Here is a 9013-nt window from a genome sequence, read left to right on the forward strand (position 1 = left end):
GAGATGATAGTACTTTGAACTAGTAGATAGATTCTGGTTTGGTAAGAGGACAGCACTTAGGCACTCCCAGCTGCTGGCATGCTGTTAGCTTGACATGTCCTGAGAAATTCAGAGTGATAACAGCCCACTCAGACAAAGAAAATCAACAAAACCAAAACAGGTTCCCCCAACATCAAGATTACATAACAGAAGAAAAAGAGATAGGTATTACTTATTGGTGATTCCTCTCTGCAGAGAACTGAATGTCTGGTATTATGAGCAGATCCTCTTCTTAGAGAAGTCTGCTGTCTCCCTGGGACTTAGGTGAAAGATGTCAACAGGAAACTACCTCGCTGACATTCCTCTACCCTTTACTGCTTTTCCATGTGGGAAGTGATGAAGCACATGGGTTTAGGGCAACTAAGAGGGACTTCAGGGCCTTTAGATGCTGGCTGAAGGAATTGAGAGTACAGATCATCTTTTCTTCTCTGCTTCCTGTATTGGGTATGGACATTGAAACTGATGAGAGGATGCTATTTTTAAACACCTGGATTTGTGACTGGTGCCACTGCCAGAACTTTGTTTTTTCTTTATAGCCAAAAGACCTGCAAGGCACCAGGTTTGTGGGCACTGGATGAAGTTCACCTTTCTCAAAGGGGAAGGAAGTTCCTTGGGAAAAAGCTAGTTGGGCTCATTGGGAAGGCTTTAAACTAAGTCTGAAAGGGACAGGAGGGAGAGTGAGTCTTTGCATGATATTACATAGCTATTTTAGAGGGACAGGATGTTAGCAGAGGCCCTTGACCTGCTCCCATGAGAGGTGCTGGCAACACTGCAGCACATATGAAATTCTATGATGATGAGTCAGGTACCGCTGGGGCAATAGGAGAAGGCAATGAGGAAACTCAAGAGGAATACTTAAAAAGAATGAATGCTTAAAACAAACCTCTAAGAAGGTGACAAGGCCTGCTGCCCATCTGAAGTGCCTCTACACAAATGCATGCAGCTTGGAAAACAAACAGGAGGAGCTGGAAGCCGCTGTGCTACCAGAAAACCTATTGATAGCCACACGCTGTTTGGAAGGAACAAACAAGGAAGGAGAGGAGGGGGTCTGCATGAGGAGGCTGTCTACATCAGGAGAGGAATAGAATGTGAAGAGCTTTCCCTAGAAAGCCATCATGAGGAAGTTGAAAGCCTATGGGTGACAGTTAGAGATCGAGGTAGCAAAGGGAGCATTGTGGTCAGTGTCTACTACAGGCCTTGTGATCAAGCAGAGCTGGTCAATGAAGTCTTTTAACTCCAGCTAAGGGAGGTGTTGCGATCACAAACATTCGTCCTTCTGGGGGGCTTCAACCACCCATACATCTGGAAAAGTAACACACCAAGATGCAGGTGATCCAGTAAGCTTCTGAAATACATTGAGGATAACTTCTTTAGCCAATTAATAGATGGCCCCATCAGGAGAGATGCAATACAGGACATGTGTTGCTCACCAGTGCAAATAAAATGATTGATGACACTTGGATGGGAGGCTGCCTGGGCTGTTGTGACCATGGTATGGTGGAGTTCATATGCTCCTGAGGGATATCAGACAGTCAAAGAGTAAAATTGGGATGCTAAATTTTAGGAAAGCTAACTTCAGGGAGTTAGTCAACAAAGTCCCCTGGAAAACTGTCCTCATGGGCAGGGGTGCAGAGCAGAGCTGGCAGATATTTAAGGAGGCTTTCCTCAGGGCACAAGAACTCTATCCCCAGGTGCAGCAAATCTGGAAAGGAAGAGACCAGCATGGCTGAACCGGGACCTGCTGGTCAAACTGGATAGCAAGAAGGAAATGCACACACAGTAGAATCAGAGACAGCTACCATGAGAAGAATATAAGGAAGCTGCTAGGCTGTGTAGAGATGGGGTCAGGAAAGCCAAAGCCCAGCTTGAACTGAACTTGGCAAGGGGTGCCAAAGAGAACAAGAAAGGCTTCTACAGGTAATTCAACCTGAAAAGGAAAGTCCAAGGGGTGTTCCCCCTTAGTGAGTGACAAAGGGAGGTTGATAACAATGGACACGAAGAAGGCTGAGATACTCAACAACTTTTTTGCCTTGGTCTTCTCTGATAACTGCTCATCACTCAGCCCTCGAATTAATGGTTTAGAAGGAGGGGACTAGGGAAGCAATGCTGTGAGTGAAGATCAGGTTTGTAATCACCCAAGGAACATGAATATCCACATGGGTCCTGATGAGATGCATCTCAGAGTGCTGAGGGAATTAGCTGATGTAGTCGCCAAGCCACTCTCAATGATATCTGAAAAGTCATGGCAGTCACGTGAAGTCCTAGTGACTGGAAAAAAGGCAAAATCATACCCATTTTTAAAAAGGGTAAAAAAGATGAGAACTACCAGCCTATCAATATCACCTGCATGCTGGGAAAGATTATGGAACTGATCCTTCTGGAAGCTATGCTAAAGCACATGGAAGGCAGGGAGGTGATACAGAAGAACCAGCTTGTCTTCGCAAAAAGGCAAGTCCTACTTGACCAACCTAGTGGCCTTCTGTTCTCATGTAACTGCATCAGTGGAGAAGGAAAGAACCACTGATGTCATCTATTTGGAATTCAGTAAGACCTTTGTCATGGCATCCCATAACACCTCTATCTCCAAACTGGAAAGATAATGGATTTGATGGATGGACTGTTCGACAGATAAGGAACTTGCTGCAGGATCAAACCCAGAGAGTGGTGGTCAATGGATGAGTGTCTGGATAGAGTGGCGTCCCTCAGGGTTCAGTGCTGGGGTTGATACTCTTTAATATTTTTTTTCAGTGACATTGACAGTGAGATTGGGTGCATCGTCAGAAAGCCTGCAGATGACACTAAGCTGTAGGATGTATTTGACATACCAGAGGGACAGGATGCCATCCAGAGGGACCTAGACAGGCTCAAGCAGTGGGTCCAGGAGAACTTCATGAGGTTCCACAAAGCCAAGTGCAAGGTTGTGCACCTGGGTCAAGGCAACCCCCACTACCAATATAAGCTGGGGGATGAAAGGATTGAGCACAGCCCTGCCAAAAAGGACCTGGGGGTACTGGTGCAAGCTTGACATGAGCTAGCAATGTGCCCTCACAACCCAGAAAGCCAACTGTATCCTCAACTGCATTTAGAGAAGTGTGGTCAGTAGGTTGAGGGAGGTGACCCTGCCCCTCTACTCTGCGCTGGTGAGACCTCACCTGAAGAATTGTGTCCAGATGTGGAGTCCTCAGTACAGGAGAGACACAGACCTGTTGGAGCGTGTCTAGAGGAGGGCCACAAAAATGATCCAAGGGATGGAATACCTATCCTATGAGAACAGGCTGAGAGAGACAAGACTCTTCAGTGTGGAGAAGGCTCTGAGGTGACCTGAGAGCAACCTTTTAAATATCTAAAGGGGAGCTACAGGGAAGAAGGGAACAGACTCCTCAGCAGGGTCTGTGATGGTAGAAAAAAGAGAAGTGGTTTCAAACTAAAAGAGGGGAGATGTAGTTTGGATATACAGAAAAAGAGATGGCAAGGCACTTGAGCATGTTGCCAGAGGTGTGGTGGAAGCCCTGTTCCAGGACAGATTCAAGGGCAGACTGCACCAGACTCTGAGCAACTTGATCTAGCTGTAGATATCCTTCTTCATTACAGGGAGTTGGAACACATGACTTTTCAAGGTCCCTTCCAACTCTAAAGATTCTATGATTCTATGACGTGCAAGCAAGATCCAAGATTCTCTGAAATCATTGGCATCCCTTCTGTTGACTTCATGAGACTTTGGATTATACTTTGAATTTTCAAAGGAGACAGACTTTTAAAACTGTTTGGAGAATGAAAAGGCCAGACAAAAGTTCCCGTGTGATGTTTAGGGCTACATCTTAGTTTTTCCATTATGCTTGTCAGCAGTGTATATCATCAGTAGGTAGTGATGGAGACAAAGACACTATCTTTTTGCAAGAGACTAGTGTTTATCTTTCAATAATAATAACTTCTTCAGCTTAATTTCTCATGCTGTCCTCTATGTTGGTGCCGTAAGATCAAGTATTCTCTCACCCTAAAAAGCTGTATTTGATAGATAATAGCAGAAAATTTGGACAGCATACCTTCAGCTAATTATGTCAGTGGTAGTGATATTCAACTATCAGGGGGCAACTTGCTGTATAAAGAATGAGAAGAACTGCAAAAAGATCATCAATGGAAGGATAAAGCCTACAGTGAGGATGCAGAAGATCCAAACTAAGGGAAGAGTGTGCGTGTGCTGCCTAGAGCAGATTGCTGGAAGAGGGCAAGCAATAATGTGTGGAGAGGGGAAGCCAAATACTGGACTCAGAGTATTCAGAGTGAAAATGATAGCAAAGATGCTAAGGTAGAAAAGTATTTAGCTGGGAAGTTATTTGAAGTGGTAGTCCTCTTCTTCTTTCCTTTGGATCTTCCTCCTAGTTACCACTACCCTGTGGGATCCCGTGGATCAGCTGAAAGGGGGAACAAACCTGACGGAAAACTAATGATTTTCTGCCCTCCAAGAGTAGCTGTCAGTGAATCAGACACAGACCTGGCTCCCACACAGCTCTTCAAGCAGTGTTGCCTGAACAGTGGAGGGATGGTACAGTGCAGCCAGGGGCTGCTATCTCTGGTAGTCAGGGATATCCACATTCCTACGTATCACATACTCCTTCTCTTGAAAGTATAAAGGGTAAAACAGCTTACAGATTGTGAAATGTGAAAACCTTCCTACTCATGGGGCTTTATCCCAGCTAAGAGCTGACCTGGGATGCATATGGCCACAACCAGCCTTTCCACAAGTCCTTTGAGTGTTGCTGCTTCTGCCCAAGTCTGTAATTACCCCCCAAGGAGGGATAGGTCAAGGAGCCATGCACTTTTGAGGCCACACAACAGTTAAAAAGGAATTTAAACTGAATTCAGTCACTTCTGCCCTGAGTTGCCTTTTGTTAGGAGGTCTCTGCCTCACTCAAAGCAGCACGGTGACACTGTTGAATCTCTCTCCCTTATTCTCAGGATGCTGTTTTTAATAGGAGCTTTGATGTAAAGAGGTGAGGGCCAAACATCCCACACCCAGTCTGCTACCCATAATTTGCTATATGGTGCTGTTTAGTGCCTTACTGAGCTCCATACAATGCTGATCTTCTCTTTGTTCTTACTGCATCCCACCTTGGACTTGGCTATTAGCTGTGAGCATATCTGGAGGTAGATCACACAGACCACTGAGCACTCCTTCCCTGAAAACAAAAGCTGAAGTGACACAGGCCAGGCCAAGAGAAGGTATCTAAGAGGCAGTTGCAGTGGTTCTGCCTACCACTATGTGCCAGCATAAGCAGGTAAATTCCAAGAAGATACAGTCATCAGCAGCTCTGTGAATACAGGAAAGTGGTTACAAGCACTATCTGCCTCAAAGAGAGAAGAAACCGCAGACTGACTGCATACTCACCTTTCTTTCTGATAAATCTGCTGCTCAGAAACATTTGCTGATGTACTATAGTACCTGAGGCTACGTAGTTGTGAAAACAAATATGCAGATAGATGCAAAGGCAATCTGGCCTGGTAAAACAGCCTGCATTTTAGCATGCACATAATAAAACTCACATACAAAGGAGAAAGATGTTTATTCCTCAAAGCTGTTACATACTGTGTCCAGGAGAGAAAAATTTGCTAAGGTGCACAGTGTAACTGTCCTGTTCCAGTCAACGCAGGACTGTTTTGCCCCAGCATGGTCCCCACAGTTTTACATACTGACTCAAATATAGTATCTTCTTTACATTCTGAGACTGCTCAGCAGGTAAGTCAATTTCATAATTCAGAAGATTTTCCCCATTCTTCTCTTTACATTTCCTCAATTTAAATAATCACCTTGTGTTCAAATTTCAGACTTTGCCTGAAAAAGAGGGAACGAGTGCTTGCAAATGTTCCTGCCTGGTCAGTAAATGATAAAATTATCAAGCCTGACTGCTTGAAAAGTGCTCTGCAGTTGAACGTTTCCTATTCAACACTCTGTTCAAGGGACAGATTCTCCATCTATCAAATGTCCATTTATTGTCCAACTGGAAATGACTGGAGATGGGTAGGATGGTGAGAGGCAAAGAGAAAATATTATGGATGCCTTCCTGTTCATTCTATACCAGTGCTTCATGAGCTGTTTTATCAGCTGAAGTTACAGTTCCCCCCACATCTCTTCACCTCTCTGTCGTACCCTTGTTTCAAGAGCGGCAGGGAAGGGAATGGCTCTGAGTTTCAATCCCACTACTACATTCTTCCACAGCATGAAAAGGCCTTAACAATGTGCAGAATCTTATCAATATCTGAGATTTTGTATTTTCATTATCAAAAGGTTTTATTGAAACCTGGGATTTGCCACAGAGGGTGTTATTTAAAAATAGGCCAAGTTTGCTTTTGAGAAAACAGATAACATTACGTTTTTATTTGTGGTATTTCTTGTGCTGCTCTTCCTACTTCAGTGGAAGGCTGCTGGGGATGTTTAGGGAAAGGCTAAGATAAATGTACTTCAATATCAAAATAAACAATAGAGGGTAATGGGCAGCTTGTATTATTCATGCTTATACTGGACTGTAGTTTGTGTTTAAAGAGAGTTCTCCCAGAGCTTTTATCCAGTGATTCCAAAGTCCAGAAGGATCAAGTCAGCTCTGTCATGAGTAATGACTGATATTCTCTGTGGGGCACATGTGGTTTTGAGCACAGTACTCTGAAATTACAGCAGGCTGAAGCCTGTGCTGCTAAGAGCTGTTCAGCTTCCCACCACTTCTCAAGTTCTTCTCCAACTGTCCTAGGAGCACTACACCTCCTCCAAGGCACACAGTGGGACTGCCATTGTTCTTAGCAATGGAAATAGTCAGAGTGGCTGCATCTGGATTGAAGTCATCCATGGCTACACAAAATCTGTCTCCTGCTTGGAGCTGCTTTGCACAGCTGGAGGAGGAAGAGCTGAAGATTTTCTCCCACATGAGAGCTCTCATTCCAGAAGATAGACACTAACTTTCTTGATCATATGTACTATTTTGGAATGCCTTTCTATCCAGGCATAGTTTCTGTAATGAAGACAGTAATGGGGAAATGATGATTTCACTGTAATGATGTAGAAGAGAGAACATATATGTATTCATGTGCAGATTATGAAGATAGAGAAGTTCCACAAAATCTCTCTTTTGAGATGGTAGCATGTTGCCAGCAAACAATAAATAATAGCAACTGTAGGAGAATCCTTCCACAGGAATCTGCCACAAAAATTACCATAACTACTCACCAACCTCTGGTCTGGCAGAGCAAAAGCTGGAAGCTTAACATGCTGCATAAGGGGAAAAGAGAAATTCTCTAGGGCAGACGTTTGGTGATCAGAATGGATCATGGTTTTCCTGCTCTGAAGTGTGTGCAATGAAAAGAATGAAGATCAGAGTTAACCCAATTTTTGTTTCAGGACTTAAGTCCGAAAAGAGCAAATATGAAATCCTTGATGTTTAATCTTTGATTCCATGTTTTCTTGCTCCCATGTATTTGTTACATCAGGAGATTTTGACTCTAATCTACCATCTGAGAATAAACAAAACAAAGTGTAATTGTCTCAGAGAACAAAATTAAGACAAGATTGCTAATTTGAGCCAAATTTTGGTGGAGAGATTCACTCCTTCATAGATGTGAACAGACAAAACATGCAATGCTACTGGTCCATTAGGGCATATAACATATTCTATGGTCTGATCCTGCAACTCCTATGGGATACAATCTGATGCCTCAAGTGTCCTGTTCACACTGAATGGCCCTCTAAGAAGCACCTGATGTGAGACATTAGTCTTTACAATCTAAAGCAAAACTAAGAAAAAACAGTTGCAGAGTTCTGGAAGCATCAGTGCAAAACACAGCTGTACAAATGGGTTCATGTTTGATCTCTTTCTAAGAAGACATTATCTTATATACATCTCAGTGCATACGGCACTAAGCAGATAGTTTATTACTTCTGCAGTTCCTAACAGACTGAGTTGCTGGCACTATAGGCATTACCTTTATTCTCTATTTCTTTCTTGCCATATCCAAATGTTTGGGTTTTGTTTCAGTGTGATGCTATTCTACTGCAGGAGAAAGCAGGAGGCAGCAGTAATCTCTGCTGTGCCTCAGCTCCACAAGGCAAAATTCTTGCCAACTTCTCCCTTTGCTTACACATAAGTAAATCTGCTGGTCTCAGTGGACTAACCCTCCAGCTCCAAATCAAGCCTGTTGACCTCAATGAGTATATCTTAGAACACAACACTGCTAGTGTTCTATTGCTAGTTACTACAGGATTCAGCGGTGATAACTTGCTGGAGTTTCTGACATGGGAAAACCTTCTGTACTTTAGGGAATACCACACAGGTTCAGGTGATATGGAAATAGCTTTAAAAAGTCCCTTTCTCTTTTCCTTGTGATTGTCAGAGAATCTTGGAATCTCTCACAGTACTCTGAACACAGATGCTTATGCTTCTCCAAGCAGTATGAAACTTCATCTCAGGGCAGTATTCTTTCAGGAATATCTGGCAACTCTCTTACAGAGAAACTAGTCTCTGTGCTTCTGGGATTCAATTATATTTCTGCTGATAATGAACACTGGTGTTTCTAAAAACAAAATGTGAATCTGTGCTTCAGTCCCAGGTATTCTAGGTATTAGTCCCTTTGGTGAGAATAACAAGCAGGATTTCAAGAGGGCAGCACTGGGAAGATTTTATTTCTAAATTAATTCAAGGAACCTACCTCCAAAACCAGTTATACTGAACTACTATAGCCAAGCGTCTGAAAGTGGGCAACTGACAAATTTTGATTGTCCCAACAGCCTTACTTGCTTGAGAGTATGAAAAACAGAACAATATTTGGCAACATGATCTCCCTTACCCTAGAATTTCAGTCTCTCCGGCACACAGCTTGAAAGGACAAGAAAGGAGATTTATTATTCGTTAATATTGTACTAATTGTTGATATCCCATTGACATGAACAGTTCAGAGAATTCCAAGTATCATGCAACTCTCCTGCCAGATTAGA

The 9013-nt window shown here is 43.2% G+C and overlaps 1 long non-coding RNA gene across 3 annotated transcripts in view; it reads left to right on the forward strand.

Moving 5' to 3' along the window:
- The window catches only part of LOC146545410 (uncharacterized), a 155006-nt gene extending 147444 nt beyond the window's left edge, over positions 1-7562 (forward strand). For all 3 annotated transcript variants that reach the window (XR_014885921.1, XR_014885915.1, XR_014885922.1), the window contains one exon: positions 1-7562. This exon is cut by the window's left edge and continues 23799 nt beyond it. This is a non-coding gene — a long non-coding RNA (uncharacterized LOC146545410).
- Positions 7563-9013: the final 1451 nt, after the last annotated feature.

The sequence above is a fragment of the Meleagris gallopavo genome, chromosome 1 (genome assembly GCF_905368555.1).
Source record: "Meleagris gallopavo chromosome 1, MGAL_WU_HG_1.1, whole genome shotgun sequence".
Lineage (NCBI taxonomy): Eukaryota > Metazoa > Chordata > Aves > Galliformes > Phasianidae > Meleagris > Meleagris gallopavo.